The sequence below is a fragment of the Bison bison genome, unplaced genomic scaffold (assembly GCF_000754665.1).
Source record: "Bison bison bison isolate TAMUID 2011002044 unplaced genomic scaffold, Bison_UMD1.0 scf7180017864126, whole genome shotgun sequence".
Lineage (NCBI taxonomy): Eukaryota > Metazoa > Chordata > Mammalia > Artiodactyla > Bovidae > Bison > Bison bison.
Genome location: NW_011494698.1, coordinates 357,964 through 375,601, shown reverse-complemented (window position 1 = coordinate 375,601; position 17,638 = coordinate 357,964). Strand labels below are relative to the sequence as shown.

The following is a 17,638-nucleotide window of genomic DNA, read 5'->3' as shown; positions in this document are numbered from 1 at the left end:
TATATCTGAGGTTATTGATATTTCCCCTGGCAATCTTGATTCCAGCTTGTGCTTCCTCCAGTCCAGCGTTTCTCATGATGTACCCTGCATGTAAGTTAAATAAGCAGGGTGACAGTATACAGTCTTGGCGTACTCCTTTTCCTATTAGGAACCAGTCTGTTGTTCCATGTCCAGTTCTAACTGTATGAGTTTATTGATATTTTTAAATTGCTAAATATTTTTATATTTCTGTTTTAATTTCTCATGTGGTAAATACTAATAGATACAGCCTATACAAACAAAAGCTCATTGAGGCACTCAATGCTTTTAATATAAGGGGCTCCTGAGACCAAAAATTTGAGAACCATGTAGTCAGGTCTGGCCTGAGTACCTGAATGTTCGCTGAACATGGCTAAGTTTTCTGGCCTTCAAAATTTTCCCTCCCCTAAAACAACCTTCCGTCTATCTCCCTATGCCCAAATTTTACCCCTTCTTCTTAACAGTAACAGTGCTGTCTTCTCAATGGGCACTTTAAAAACAAGAGGTTTGGAGACAGATCTGGCCTTACTACTGACCCTTACTAGCTACATGACCTTGGGCAACTCCCTTAACCCCTTGCTCAAAGGCCTCATATGAGGACATCACTGGAAGAACTATGCTGCTGCTGCTGCTAAGTCGCTTCAGTCGTGTCCGACTCTGTGCGACTCCATAGACGGCAGCCCACCAGGCTCCCCTGTCCCTGGGATTCTCCAGGCAAGAACATTGGAGTGGGTTGCCACATTGAGAATTAAATGAAAACATGTAACTGAAGTAGTTTAATGCCTAGCATGTATAATAGAACCTCAAGAAATACTAATTTTCTCCTTTCCTCTCCTCTTCTACCAGAATATTATTTTAAAACTAGAAATTTTTTTTGCATTTATTCATGATCTCCTCCACTATACTTAGCACAATGCCTTTCACATAATGTGCTTGATATTGTTTGAGTTAATACAGTTGAAGAAACAGTGTGATCAGAAGAGCATAAATCTCTCAAATTTCTATTTTTTCCAAAATGCAACTAACTAGATTTGACAACAGAATCAGAATCAATGCTCCCTTATGTAGATTGCCTATAATAAAAAAAAAAATCTTAAAAACAGGTGTTAGAGAACAGTGCAGGTCACTTAAAAAGGCAGGGGCAGCCTTTTAAATAACATATAACAACATCTAGAAATGCATCTCTAAAGAATATTCATCATTAAGGTATCAAAAACATATGCTGCCATGACAACTATTTTCAATTTACAGAATATATCATATTCTAGTGAAATGTCTAAAGCCACACAAAATTTTTGTTAGACATTTTTTGTTGTGGTTCTTCTGATTTGGAAGACCTCAAAAGTTTAAATATTCCATCCTTATTATTTATTTAAGATGCTGCTGACCTACTTTGAGAACATAGCTTTGGGCTGCCTTTCCAAGATGAGTTAGGGTTTTGTGCTGAGCTGACCTAGTCTCAAAGTTAAGCTGTCTGCCAGTCACCAGCGATCCTTGGTGGCAGAGATACCCACAGCAGAGCTACAGTCTGTGGCACCAACAGAGGTTTTTTTTCTTACTTGTACCAAGGAATGAAGTTCTGAGCCTAGCAGGAATGAAGCACTTCCATATCCTTCCTAATAGGGGTCATGATTTTGATTTTACATTCTCATCCCAACTCCACTCCCAATGTTTTCAAGATTTCTTTTAATGGTATAAGATTATGATGTTAATAAAAAAAATCCTCACAAGTCACTAGTCAGGCACATTTGCTGATGATTAAAACCGGGGCATGAAATTTGAGGAGAACTTATTTGTGGAGAAAAGTAACTTCATTAGATATAGCTTAAAAGATATATAAAAGAGGTCCTCTGGAGCCTTACATGTCTCCAGGAAAATATATATATAAGAGTAGCTACAGGCCTCAACGGTCACCTCCAGAATGTGTCCATTAAAGTTTAGATCACTCAAGGGAGTCCTGGAAAGTTTCTCCTAGGACACAAAGTGTGATCTAGAAAGGAACTGGTATAAAATATCTTGTCTGACACAAACTATTTTCTAGATAAAAAATAAACTAAAATGTGAAACATTAAAAAAGTTATAAGAGCTAGTAAATTCTGAACAGCCACACAAATCACCTCAGAGTTTTGTTTTCTTTTTTCATTCCACTTCTTTAAAATTGTGGCACATCACAATACTTGAACACAAATAATGCTTATTTGTTAAAAATGTGGATTGCTGGCGCACAGAAAAAGGTAATAGTTTTTCTTTTTTAATTTTCCAGTTACTAAACACAGCACTCAGGGCTGCTGCATTTTGTCCCATAGGCCATGTGCACCAACTCTAAGTGGCACCATTCACATAGATTTCAATGTGATTGGTGTTCCCCGGGGCTCTACAAAACTTCACTACAGAAAGCTGCATGTTTAAAAAATGGAAAGCATATCTTTTAAACCCAACTTAGGATATGATCTATTTTGAATAAACAAATAACACTTTTGATGTAGAAGCAAAAGGGATAGTGTTTGACATCTGAGTGGTACTACTAGCATTTACTTTACTTCAACAATGTTACTGAAAATGGAAAGAAAATAGCAAGCTTGGAATTCAAAAATTAAAAGAATGTCACTGAAGACAGTGACATTTTAGTGGAGGGAAAAGGAAAGTTTTTTTTCTGATAAATGCTGCCAGGTCAACTTGAGGAAAAAATGTAGGGGAAAAAAAAAAGACTTGATCTCCTCCATTTCAAACTTATCAAAAAAAGCCAACCAATTCTAAATAGGTCATAGATTTAAATATGGAAGGTAAAGTAGTAGTACTTTAAAAAGAAAACATAGAATGTATTCATGGCCTTGGGGGAGACAGAGATTTCTTAAATAAGACACACAGAGCATTAACTATAAGAAAAAAAGAGAAAAACATGAACTTGATTAAAATAAACAACATCTATTTGTTCACAGAAAAGACACATTAAAAGTGTGAAAAGGTAAACCATGAAATAAAAGATACTTGTAATACATATATCTCACAAAAGGCTTGAATCCAGAATATGTTTAAAAAAATACATTCCTACAGATCAATTTTTCAAAGACAGACAAATAAGCACGTTACAAAAGAGAGTATCCAACTGGCCGACATGCACCAGCTTCATTTGTCATCGAGGAAATGCAAATTAAAACCAAAATATTATGTCACTATAACCCTCAAAGGATGGTGAAACTATAAGAAAAGTACAAATGATAGCAAAGATGTGAAGCAACTGGAACTCTCACATGCCGCTAGTAAAAAAGTTTGACAGTGACCATTAAAGGTGAACACAGGAATATACCATGATCCAGAATTCTACTGCTAGTTACACAGAGAGAAATCACATAATGTAAAAGATGGTCACCAAATAATGAGACTATATATATAGCTGTAAGTCTATATATGAAAAGAACTCGTTATAGTTAACACACTGTGTATACATATGTTTTGTGTGTGTATCTTTCATTTCATTTCTGGTGGCTTTTTAAATTGAAAACTGAAATACATAGTTTCATCTTTTGTCTTCTTTGAGACAAAGTAAGCTTAAAACAAACTGCTGCTGCTACTGCTAAGTTGCTTCAGTCATGTCTGACTCTGTGCGACCCCATAGACGGAAGCCCACCAGGCTCCCCTGTCCCTGGGATTCTCCAGGCAAGAACACTGGAGTGGGTTGCCATTTCCTTCTCCAATGCATGAAAGTGAAAAGTGAAAGGGAAGTCGCTCAGTCGTGTCTGACTCTTAGCGACCCCATGGACTGCAGCCCACCAGGCTCCTCCGTCCATGGGATTTTCCAGGCAAGAGTACTGGAGTGGGGTGCCATTGCCTTCTCCTAAAACAAACTAATGTTATAATTAAACAGAGACTATGCAATAAATATCAAAGTGGTGAATGTATACCCCAAAATAGTCCAAGTCAATGAAGCAGTTTTCTATTCCAATCTGACACTCAAATTAAAAAAAAAAAATTAATTAGGGTATTCAAATTTCGAAAAAAAATACAAGATACAGCAATGAAAGGCAGATTACAAGATACTGTTCCTGAATTATGACTAGCACTATAAAAGCACTATGAGTCCACAAAAACATGTACTTAATGAATTTATACAGCCTTACACGGCTAAGCACCTCTACTTTAGTTTAGATTTGTACATCCAACCAGACACAAAGAAAAGTACTGAGAGGCCTGAAACTGAATTTTAAATTGGCACAGATGGCATGTTTATAATATCCCTACAATATGCTGAGTGTTCTCCATAAAACCAACCTAGACACAGTCCCTGCCTCGAAGGGACTTAACATCTAAAAGTAGATGAGGCAGCCTAATTCAAAGAGAGTAAACAAACAAAAGGAAACAAAGAAGGGAATGTAAGAGAAGAGAAGCCTCATTAATCTCTCAGCTCTCAGAAGGGTAAGAGCCCAATCTGAACAGTGGAGAAGGAAAGCTGACAAGTCAGAGTTTCCTTATTTACCATCATCCTTAATATGACAGGATGCAGTAAATATTCTCCAACAAAGTGTGCTGACCATACTGAAAATGCTTTGTTGTTCTCTAGTCTCAACATTCAGAAGGTCTCAATCTCCATAATAGATAAAATATATACCCCAATGGGTATGCGTAAAAGACATTAGCAGCCCATGCACAGGAACTGATTAACAGTCCAAAATCTAAATTACTGAACCCAAAGCATATGAAAGTGTTATTTTAAAAATCCTGGCTCAACAGGCAATTAATTAATGTGACACAACCATCTTTATCTCAAAACTCCTAAAACAAGACACCAATTCTTACTGGATTGCATTTTTGATGTTGTCTCTAAAGGGATATATGAGCTATATTTGGTTTGTCTGTAAATAAACAATTCATGGGCTTTCAGTTCAGACTCTGATCTCCTTATCCAGTTGACTAGAGCTATTTCAATAAGGAGATGTCAAACAATTCTCAGAAATGTCTCTGAATACAGAACCTCTCCAAGCCCTTGAATTTAAAAGAAAAGAAAAAAAAGTATTTTAGACCATGAAGATTCCTTCTGGAAGACTTCAAAATGCTGACGACATCCAATTAATTAAGTTAGAGGAACCAAATTAATTTCAATAAAAAGGTCCTGGCTGCTTCACTGTCTCTTTGGATCAGGTATCTCTGGCAAAGACTATCTATTAAAAATGATGATATCACAGCCAAATCCCACACAAAAAGATGATGAAGAAAGAAATGACACTATTGACTTTGCTGCATCAAAGTATTATTTATTGAGTCTGAACTATAAAGAGCACAATTTAGAATAAATGTTGGAGGTCATTTAGGGACATTATCTAGCCAGTCTCAGTCAGATCTGTAACCACTTTCCCCCAGTGCTCTCTACAGTACCACAATATGATGACTTTCAATTTCCCAAAATGTTATTTTGCCTCTAGTTTAAAACATGACTTCCTTTTAAAGAAAAGACTCAATAATCTTCCTTTATACATATTTCCCTGGTAGCTCAGCTGGTAAAGAATCTGCCTGCAATGAGAACACCTCAGTTCAATTCCTGGGTCAGGAAGATCCACTGGAGTAGGGATAGGCTACCCACTCCAGTATTCTTGGGCTTCCCTGGTGGCTCAGCTGGTAAAGAATCCGCCTGCAATGTGGGAGACCTGGATTAGATCCCTGATCCCCTGAAGAAGGGAACGGCTACCCACTCCAGTATTCTAGTCTGAAGAATTCCACAGACAGCGGAGCCTTGCAGGCTCCAGTCCACAGGGTCGCAAAAGTGGGACACGACTGAGCGACTTTCACTTCATACATAATATTTTCTCAGGAAGATCTCCTGGAGAAGGGAATGGCAACCCACTCCAGCATTCTCAACTGGGAAATCCCATGGACAAAGGAACCTGGCAGGCTACAGTCCATGGGGTCCCAAGAATTGGACACAATTTAGTGACTAAACCACCACCATACATAATATTTCCACCATAGGACTTACATAAATAAAAATATATCTTGACAAATTCAAGGTATCCCAGTAAAAACTGTGTTTGAGTCCACCTTATGAAGATTATGGTAAAAATGCACTTATTCCAGTAACTTGAACTCTAAACCTTGGGATCACCATGATTCCTTCCTTCCTGCACACCCCATCCCCCTCTACACTAACCAGTACCAGGTTGTTCAGATTCCCCTTTAGTCCAAATCCTCCCAATGAAATGTCCCAGGAAGAGGCCCATCATGTAGAAAAACTGAGGTCCAAAGGGCAGAAGACTCTGAGAAAAGTCAGAGAGACATTTCAGAATAACAAGCCAAAGGTCTGAACCAGGGAGACACTATTAAAGAATCTGGGATCAGACTGGGCAGTAGACCAAAGAGTCTGTAGAGACTCTAAGGCCCAGAGCCTGAGATGTGACTAGAAGGGCCAAGCACAGGGAGGTGTGGTGGGTCAGACCAACTCAAAAAGGCCGGGTGGTACAATCATCCTACAACTCTTCTCATATATCCCTCTTTCCAAATGTCCTCTGCCATCAGGCTAGCTCAGACCCTCCTGGACCTCACTTGAACCAGTGCAATAAAGTCTTAACTAACCTATTTCTCTACCAACACTCTGTGGTCAAAGTATCTTAAAGTACCCTGTCAAACCTTTTCAATGTTTTTCATTAGCCTTAATAGAAGATTTATAAATCCTTAAAATGACTTTGAGGATCTGTCCCCTCTCTAGCCCCACATGTGCAACCACTTTCCCCCAATCATTCTCTGTATCAGTCATAATGACTTTCACTTCCCCAAAATGCTGTCTTGTCTCTAGTTTCAAACATGACTTCTTTTTAGACAGAAGACTCTTAATCACGACCCACCCCCCTTCCCCCCACACACACAATCACTTTGTCACATCTTAAATATCATTTCCTTAAGGGGGCTTTCCCTGAACCCTCCAAAGGGTCCCTGCTATATTCACATGGCACTCTATACATCCCTTTTTGTGACAAATCTATAAACGGTAAAGAATCTGTGTTCTATGAGGGCAAGAATGTATATCTAGCAATAGGATTAAGAATGTTACTTTCTTACTTAAAAACCTTCAATGGTATCCACCAACTCCTGCATTAAGAACACATTTGTCAGCATGGTGGCTCAGACAGTAAAGAATCCACCTGCAATGCAGGAGACCTGGGTTCGATCCCTGGGTTGGGAAGATCCCTTGGAGAAGGGAATGGCATCCATTCCAGTATTCTTGCCTGGAGAATCCCATGGACACAGAAGCCTAGTGGGCTACAGCCCATGGGGTTGCAGAATCAGACACAATTGAGAGGCTAACACTTGTCAGTACAGGTATTCAAGGCCCTCCACAGTGTTAAGGTCGTACTATTTTCTGACCCCCCAAAACAGGATTATCTATTCCTTTCCAAATAAGTCATGTACTTTCTAGTGCTTGCATTTCTGTAGCTTCCTCTATGAACCTGGTTTCCATGTCTTTGTTAACCAACACCATCATTTCACTTTTTTTTTTTTTAATATTTACTTATTTATCTGGCTCTTCTCAGTCTTAGTTGTGGCATGTGGGATCTAGTTCCCTGACCAGGGAATGAACCTGGGCCCCGTGTATGGGGAACATGGATTCTTAGCCAGTGGACCGCCAGGGAAATCCCATTCTACTCTTTTTTAGTCTGCAGTTTGAATTTTCTACAATAAACATGGATTTCTTTTATAATAGGAAAAAAAATGCTACCCAATCTTCCAAACCTATATCTAATTCTATCCTCTCCATAGACTTTTTCCTGATCTCCCCCAAATAAATTTGGCCTCTCCCACCTTTGACTCCCTTTATGCTCAAGTATGGTGTATTTTCCTTAGTATCCGAGTTGTTGTGATACATCTCATATCTTTATTAGTTTAAAAGTTTTTAGATAATACTGCTCATACCTTGCTTTCCCATACATCTTCTTATCATATTTTGCATATGCCTTATATACATAAGGTGCTCCATAAATGCATTAATTTGAATCTAAAATATCTACTATATGTAAAGCAGTTGTGTAAGGCAGTTGTCTAAATATATGGATAATCTTTTTTTTTTTTTGGTTGTACTGGGTCTTTGTTGCTGTTCACAGGCTTTCTCCAGTTGCAGTGAGCAAGGACCATTCTCTACTTGCAGTGCATGCTGGGTTTCTCATTGCAGTGGCTTCTCTTGCTGTGGAGCACAGGCTCTAGGCACATGGGCTTCAGTGGTTGCAGCTTGTGGGCTCAGTAGTTGTGGCACACAGGCTTAGCTGCTCTGTGGCATGTGAAATCTTTCCAGACCAGGGATTGAATCCATGTCCCCTGCATTGGTAGGATTCTTATCCACTGTACCACCAGGGAAGTCCTAAAATTATCTTTAAAGTACAAAAGATACCTGTGAAACAGATGGGTGCTAAATGGAATGAGAAAATCACATTATAAGTATAAAAAGAGAAGTAAATCTTATTTGCATCTCAAATAAATGCTCTTTAATCAAAAGGTAATATATATTTAGAGACTCATTAATTTTGTATTATACACAAAGCTAAACATTCAGAAAACTACGATCATGACATCTGGTCCCATCATTTCATGGGAAATAGATGGGGAAACAGTGGAAACAGTGTCAGACTTTATTTTCTGGGGCTCCAAAATCATGGCAGATGGTGACTGCAGCCATGAAATTAAAAGACGCTTGCTCCTTGGAAGAAAAGCTATGACCAACATAAGGACAGCATATTAAAAAGCAGAGACATTACTTTGCCAACAAAGGTCCGTCTAATCAAGGCTATGGTTTTTCCAGTGTTCATGTACGGATGTGAGAGTTGGACTGTGAAGAAAGCTGAGTGATGAAGAATTGATGCTTTTGAACTGTGGTGTTGAAGAAAACTCTTGAGAGTCCCTTGGACTGCAAGGAGATCCAGCCAGTCCATCCTAAAGGAGATGAGTCCTCAGTGTTCATTGGAGGGACTGATGCTGAAGCTGAAACTCCAATACTTTGGCCACCTCATGTGAAGAGTTGACTCACTGGAAAAGACCCTGAAGCTGGGAGGGATTGAGGGCAGGAGGAGAAGGGGAAGACAGAGGATGAGATGGCTGGAAGGTATCACCAACTTGATAGACATAAGTTGGAATGAACTCCAGGAGTTGGTGATGGACAAGGAGGCCTGGCGTGCTGTGATTCATGGGGTTGCAAAGAGTTGGACACGACTGAGAGACTGAACTGAACTGAACTGAAGATCCCCACATTTATTTCAATTCTGACAATTTAAAATACAATTTTAATTCAAGTTTCATGTAGCAGCAAAACAGTACCACTGCTCTGTATTTATTTTTATGACCATTTTTGCTGTTTGCAGGACAAAAGGAAAACAGCACATAATATTAGTTAAATGTGATGAAAATTGCAAGTCAGAAAAGGCCACTGTAGTTACCTAGTTCAACCCACTAAATTTCTAGATAAAGAAAATAAGGACTATGAGTTTCTTGGCCAAGGTCACAAAGCGAAAGCCAGGACAAAGGCTCAGACCATCTGACTTCCACTTTAAGCACTCTTCCTACTGCAAAACAATACTCATCTCAAGGCTGTAATAACTAGAGCACATTATTTTCAATCGACACTAAAGCCAACAATGCTCCAGTACTGAATTAAGGCCATTTGCACATTTCAGTCATGCTCAAGAGAAACCAAAGTGTGACGAATGAAGGAATGAAAAGGAATTCTTATTATCTTTTCCCAGGAGGCTTCTCCCTTATAAACGGATAGAAATGAACACTACTTTACAAGCTTTGAGAGCGTCTGTGTTCAGACACTCTGAAAAGCAAGAAAAACATGATAGGAAATTACATACATAATAGAATTTTGACACATGATGGAACATGCAACAAAGATCATTTTAAATGCTACATTATCAAAAGTTATCATTTATTTCATAGTAACCAAGAAAGATATGCTTCAGGGAAAAAGAAAAAAAGGCAGCAGCCTATTTCTCAAAGCCTACTTAAAACATAAACCTATCTACCAATATTTACATTTTTACAGTTTCATCCCTAATAACTGGCACATAGTAGGCACTTAATAAGCATTTTCATAATAAGATAAGAAATCTCTCTTAGTATCACCCAGTACTATTCTTGAATACTGCAGCTGTACCTCAGTGACTATAAAATGCTGCTACTTGTAGTAGAAAATAATGAGCACTGACAGTTTGTTATCAGAAATGTTCCAAGACTAGAACATTTTACGTGTTGTGTACGTGTATGTCTGTATGTGTGCTTGTATGTATGTATATGGGTTCATTGGCTTTCTCTCTGTATATATGTACACATATAGGTATATGTATGAATATATGGTAGGCTTCCCAGGTGGCTCAGTGGTAAAGAATCAGCCTGCCAATGCAGGAGACAGGAGATCCAGGTTCGATCCCTGGGTCAAGAAGATCCCCTGGAGAAGGGAATAATAGCAGTCTATGCCATTATTCTCACCTGGGTAATGCCATGGACAGAGGAGCCTGGTGGGCTAAAGTCCATGGGGTCACAAAGACTGAGCGACTGACCATGCATGGATGCATAAATATATGGCATGTATTTCCGACAATAGTGATCTTCCCTAAAGATCTTATGCTATGGGACAGTGATTTTGAAACTTTAATTACAGCAATTACTAATAAAAAAAAAGGATTATACACCACAACCTAGTACATATAACACACATGCACAGGAACACACATACATAACTAAAACTAAGGTCTCATGAAACACCATTACTATATCCAAAGCACTAATATTTTCTATTCTATTTTTAAAGCTGCTGTTTGTGATCCACTAAACTGATTTTGTCACCCCTGTTCTGAAAGCTCATAAAAGTGCAAGAAAACATTAAAATATCAGCAAGGTGCATTCATTCCTTAGACCATAGCCTAGAAGCCAACCAGACACTGGCAAAATGAAGACTAGAAATCCCTGGTAGCTCAGACGATAAAGAGCCCGTCTGCAATGCAGGAGACTGGGGTTCAATCCCTGGGTCATCAGGAAGGTTTCCTGGAAGGAAATAGCAACACCCCACTCCAGTATTCTTGCCTGGAGAATCCCATGGACAGAGGAGCCTAGTGGGCCACAGTCCATAGGGTCACAGAGTCAGACACAACTGAGCAATTAAACAAAAGATGCCAACCAGAGATGGGCAAAATTAAGACTAGAAATCACTAAACACTATTCATTCCAAAATCTATGTTGAATGCCAGAAGGATGTTATTATTGTGTAAGTAAAAAATAAAGACCATAAAACAGGTCAAAAATTTTAAAGGCATCAAATAACATATATTATGATCACAATGGAATTAAGTTAGAAGTAAGTAACAGAAAGCTCTGTAACATCCCAATTATTTGGAAAATAAATCATGTTTTTTAAATAACTCAAGGACCAAAAAGGAAATCAAAAGGTAAATTATAAAGTATTTTTAACTAAATGAAAATATAACACATTAAAACTTGGGGGAAGCAAAAAAACACCCTCAAGAGTTTTACGGGTTTAGAGAAGAACAACAGGCCCAGGTCACCACCTCAGCTGGGTTCCCTCTCAGTTCAGTTCAGTCGCTCAGTCGTGTCCAACTCTTTGTGACCCCATGGACTGCAGCACTCCAGGCTTCCCTGTCCATCACCAGCTCCCGGAGCTTACTCAAACTCATGTCCATTGAGTCGGTGATGCCCTAGAGCAATCCAAACTGCTCACAAAATGAGGGTGGCAACCTGGAGGGAAAACCGTTGGGTTAATTTTACTGCTAATAAAGGTGAAGGAATCAACCCCCACCTCACCCCAGATAGAAAGGCTTTCCTAAATCTGAAAAGAGAGTAGGAATCTAATAAGCTGTCATTGAAGGAGAAGAGCCACGCAAACAGGATAATATGAATAGAGAAGAGTGGGGACAACATCCACGAAAAGGCAAGACAGGAAGCTGCAGAGCATGGTGGTGATTCGACCCACAGTGGTAGATAAAGTGTGTCATGGTGGTTTCCTCCCCATACTGAGGACAGCTCCTGGAACATAAGAGCCTATCTATTACTACTGTCTAATGTAAGTAACTAAACCTTCAGATTCTGCCCAGAACCAAGTAAAATTTGGGGGGGAAAACCCTCAGCTTCTCAGAGGCCATCTAGACCAACAAAAATAGAAACTGTCTTGCCTTCAATAATTCTGAGGTGCCCTGAGGCTCCCTCCAATACCCAAACCTGCAAATCTGGATTATATTAAATATTCCAGTTTTTTTGTGTTTTTTTTTTAAGATTTATTTTGGCTGTGGTGCGTCTTTGTTGCTGTGAGTGGGCTTTCTCTGGTGGCAGTGAGTAAGGGCTACTCTTCATTGTGGTACATGGGCTTCTCATCATGGTGGTTTCTTCTGTTGCAGGCACTGGCTCTAGGTGCATGGGCGTCAGTAGTTGTGGCAAATGGACTTAGTTGCTCCAAGGCATGTGGGATCTTCCTGGACTAGGGATTGAACCCATGTCCCTTGTACTGCAAGACAGATTCTTAATCACTGGGCCACCAGGGAAGCCCTAATCCAGTATTTTTTAAGCCAGCATACAGGGTTAAGAGGAGACAGGATAAATATTTAAATACTTATTTTTAATTAAACATACTCTCAATTTATCCAGTGTTCAAAAAGGGGAAGGGGGAGCCAATTCATTATAGACAACCATTAGCTCAGTTTGATGGAAAGTATTACTAACTGATCATTCTGATTAGTGGTGTTCATTAAATATGTTTTCTACATGTATTTCGGGGAAATAAAATGAATAAGGATGCTACTTTGCTTTGCTGGAGGCAATCCCACATCCTGCTAGGTTTAGTTTTTGTATGTGCCTGGCTTCCTAAAATAGGCATAAACTGCCATATTTAGATCTATGCTATTTATTTCCACGGAGAAGGAACCTCAGAACTTTTAAAGTAGGATAGGTTATCTAATCTTTTTACACCTTTGTTATGATAAAGGAAGAAAAAATACATGATCCTGGAGGCAAAAGAAAGACTGAACTTAATTACAAAGATTTAAAGGCAGAAAAATTCATACAGTGTCTTTTTAGAAAAAGCATATTTTCTTCCTTTCATCTCAAGGCAAACCATTTATCTACCAAGAAGCACAAATACTGTGTTCCTTCTTTTTAAAACTTTTTAAGTCATATCCTTTTTAATGGAAGAAACCTGGAGTCTTAATCTTATAATCTGAAAATCTTTCTAACATATCTGAACTGTTGACTACTTTTCAAAGCCATTATAGGAACTAACAGCTAGATTAATTCATAAAACATTTTCTCAAAAAAAACTTCACAATGAAATTTTCTTTTGACAGAACATTTATGAATTACAACCATTTTTTCCTAAATTCTTTCACAGGGGAAAAATTTTAAGTTATGGAACAAAGATAAAGTTATATTATTCTTTTACCATGTTAACTGGTCTAGTGCACATCACTTTAAAGCTGAAATTTACAATGCACAGTCAACACACTGAGTGATGTATCTATGAAGATGATTAAATATTCCAAGGTATTAATTATAACACCACTTTACATTTGTATAGAATGTTTCAGTTTGCAAAACATGTCCATAAATTCATTTGACTCTATGTCCTTCAATTTAAGTACAACAGATAGAAGATGTGAGTCCATCTGGATATACCGAAATAGTTAAGAGCATGGATTCTGGAGCCAACTGTCTGGTTTGGACTCCTAGCGCTGCCACTTACAATTACAGAATGTGATTCTGAGTACATTACTCAACATCTTTGTGCCTTAGTTTCATCATCTGTAAAATGGGGATAATAATCATTTCTACCTCGTGGGTCCACTAATGATTAAATCAACTAATATATGTCAAGTACTTAATCCAGTGTTTAGCAGACAGTAACCATTATATGTCATACATGCCAATTTTACTTATCAGCAGCATAACTGTATGGATAGGGAAACAAGCTAGTAAGTCACAGAGCCAGGAATAGAAACCATAGCTTCTTCTCCCATTTGATGTTTCATCCACAAAAGGCTGGGGTTTTGTTGTTGTTGGGGCTTGTTGTTGTTGTTGCAATTTTGAAGTATCAGAAGGTTTTCTAGACTGACAAAAATCAGTGTAATCTGAAATTGTACAAATCAAAAAATTCAACAGCTCAAAACACTTATAAAGTTGTATTTTAATCTATATTATATATATACATTTTAAGTTAAACTGAAATTAAATTAAAAATATAAATATTCCATTTTGTTGACATAAGTGTATATACACTGAGGAACAGTCATCTGTGTTGCTATATTTGCAAAGCAAAACTCAAATCTAGAAGGAAAATACTAAGATGATAACTGTGTTAGAATTTCCTTTTTTTTTTTCTGGTTTTCAAGACATTTAGGACTATGATATTTGCAATTTAAAAAATGATTTCCAAAATATGTTTACAAAAGTTGGTATTGATAGAAGAGAGAGAGAGTGTCCAACTCTTTGCGACCCCATGGAATGTAGCCTGCCAGGCTCCTCTGTCCATGGGATTTTCCAGGCAAGAGTACTGGAGTGGGTGGCCATTTCCTTCTCCAGGGGATCTTCCCAATCCAGGGATCGAACTCTGGTCTCTCGCATTGCAAGCAGACGCTTTAGCAAGCAGACGCTTTACCATCTGGGCCTCCAGGGAAGCCCCACTGATAGAAGAAAAACTTCAAAAAAAAAAAGAAAAGAATAAAGAAGAAGAAACACTTCAGAATTAATTCCGGAAAATAATAAATGTCCACCTGAAAAACTATACTCCTTTTTCAGACATGTTTGAGGGTATCCTTCCTCAGACTTTCTTCGAATTTTTTCCCTTTGGTGATTTAAGTGACTGTGACAACATCTTCCACTGTATCTAAAAATAGGGAAAGAGTGTGTGAATTTATGAGCTGAAATGCAAAACTGGCACTGGATGTCTAAATTAGAGTATTAAATTACTTAGCATACTCTTAGCATAGAAATATATTTTAAGCACTCATATCCACATGCTTTGTATATTCATACAAATACATTTAATTCAACCATCTTTCATCTTTTCCTATGAAGTGAAAAACCGTGAAGTCATGACCTTTTTAAAACACGCCAAATCACTTCTTAAGAGATTAACTTGGACAAAGCACTCCACTCCAGACCTCAAGCTCCTTCTCTGAACAACAGTGAGTACACTAGAATGTCAGTCAGTGGTTCACGACCTTTTTTCCACGGCAGCCCATCTGAGGGACTCACCAGCATCTCTCCATTTACAGCAGCGGTTCATTCAGTTCAGTGGCTCAGTCGTGTCCAACTCTTTGCAACCTCATGGACTACAACAGTGGGGATGGTCTGAAATGTCCCATGGTTGATTCTGATGTACTACGCTAGAAGCTGTTCCCCTGCCTTTCACTCCTGAAAGTTCTTTAAGGTTCTGCACAGTTCCAAAGCCTGCCACTGTAGGCCCAGGAAAATTGCAACCCAATGACCTTACCTGACAGTGTTACTTTAATACATTTTAAAAGAAAGGCCAAAAGTTAATAACATGGATTCTTTTGTTGAAGCACGGAAGATTCAAAAAGAATTTATATATTGATGATATCAAAGAGGGCTCTGTAACTTAACTGTTTATATGGCAAACAGCACACCTCCCCTGGAATTCACTTCTCATCAAGAAGGTAGTAAAGAAAGAGAAAATGTGGAGAATCAAACAAAATACTTCCTAAAGTTGAGAGTGGTCTGAACAAGTGATTAATGGGAAAGAGATCTGTACAAGTCACTTTTTTTTGGTAACAGAGAAGGGAAGCCAAAGATTGACACACAGAGAAATGGGATGCTATGTCATCCCCGTTTTGTTTTTTTTAACCAGACAACTCTGTTATAAACTAATAATAATAGTGACTAAAAATATAATTTGGGTATGTGCCATATTTTTATAAGCCAAATACATTGGCTCAGCAAGGAGATTGATAAACTGCCCAGGACACTTAACAGTGTCCATTTTCTTTGAATGTCCACTTACTGTCGACAAATTTTACACTATTTGAAGCTACTGTACATGCAGTCTTGCAAAAAACTCTCACAACTATGGAAGAAGGAAATGGAACTTTAAGACTTGCTTGGAAAATGTGTGTTTACCTCAAATGTGAGCCAACATTACATCATCATTTAAAAGTACACAAGGCATGGCAAAGATGCTGAGTGGGGTTTCAAAATTAGAATCATGTATATGAAAAAAAGTGTGTAACTGCATTATCTTCAAATCAGAAAACATATTAATCAATACATGCTGATTTTAGCTATGTGCTTTACAGTGAGAGTAACCTTAACAGGCACAAAAAATAACAGATTTCTCAGATCTATCATTTGACCCCTCCCCTTCACCACCACCAAATTGGCTGGGTCAGAAAGTTGCTGTCCTCTGTACCAGAAGATGACATCAATGGTGACTGAGAATACAATGTATACTTGCCTATCACTGCCCTATTGATTCGTGCCTGAAAAAGTTGATAAAAAAAATTTTTGGTACTATTTCTTCTGAAATCCTTTACAAAATATGCTGTCCATTGCTGGCTTAACTTGCTGAACGCACTTCCCATTAAAAAAAAACAAATTCTCAGTGTTCTCCACGTGAACCATAACAGTAAAGCCTAAAACTTGTGAAAATGAACAGACCAAATAACCCAACAAGAAACAAAGTGAACAGAAAGAAAACGCCCCAACCTCAGGTCTGTAACATGTTCACATTAGAGACGGTAGCAAAAAACATTTAAGAGAAAACAATTCTTTACACTGAGTTGGGACGGACACATATTTGTTTAATGTATACACACATTTCTTCCTCATTCTATACCCATGTGTCAAAGCATGTAACTATTAAATTTGTGACAGTTTCTGTTGTGTCTCAAACTTTACATATAAGTTTATCATGGCGAGGAAAAAAAAAAACTTGCTTGGCTTGACTCACCATGAATCACAGCCAGGAGGTCATCTTGTTGTGTATCAGCAACTATGTTTTCACTACAGCTATGTGACCTCAAGTGGCAGCAGCAGAGGCACCAAAATAGAAAGGGCAGGAGGCTTCTCCTGGTTTCTCGGCCCCAAATGGTCTTTCCCAGCCCATTCGGGCATCTGAGCAAGAGCCAACCGCAGAGGAGAGAAAGAACAAACCCAACAGCTCCGCAGAGAAAGGTTGCAGGCCCACCACACCTTCCATGCCCTCCCGGGAGCACGGGAAGGCAAGATCATAAAAGAGGACAGGCTTCAGAAACAGCATGAAGAAAGCAGCATGACAAGGGCCAAAGCTAGCCGGGTGTGAGGCAAAATCCAACAGTAGCCGAGCGGCACATATTCTGGGAAGGTCTGGAGACAGAAAAGGCTCTCTTGACAGGGATCCCCGGGCGCAGCTTCGGCATGAGCGCACATCGGACCCCCTGCCTCCAAGCACCTCCAGCACCCGGGACCTGTCGCTGCTCCCACCTCACCTGTCGGGTGCCCGCTGGCCCCGCCGGCATCTCTGGCCCCCGGTCCCCGCCCTAGCCCATCCTCCCTGCACGCTCCCTCCCAGCGCGTCTCTTGGGACCACCACTGGGGTCAGCGTGGGCAGCGAGCCGAAGCCCGCCCCGCTGCCCCAGGCCCGGCCCCGGCACTC

At 39.1% G+C, this 17,638-nt stretch overlaps 1 protein-coding gene across 1 annotated transcript in view; it reads right to left on the bottom strand.

Annotated features, from left to right (window-relative positions):
* Positions 1–17,638, bottom strand: part of UBE2D1 (ubiquitin-conjugating enzyme E2D 1) — a 37,156-nt gene that overhangs the window by 19,134 nt on the left and 384 nt on the right. The window lies entirely within an intron of this gene.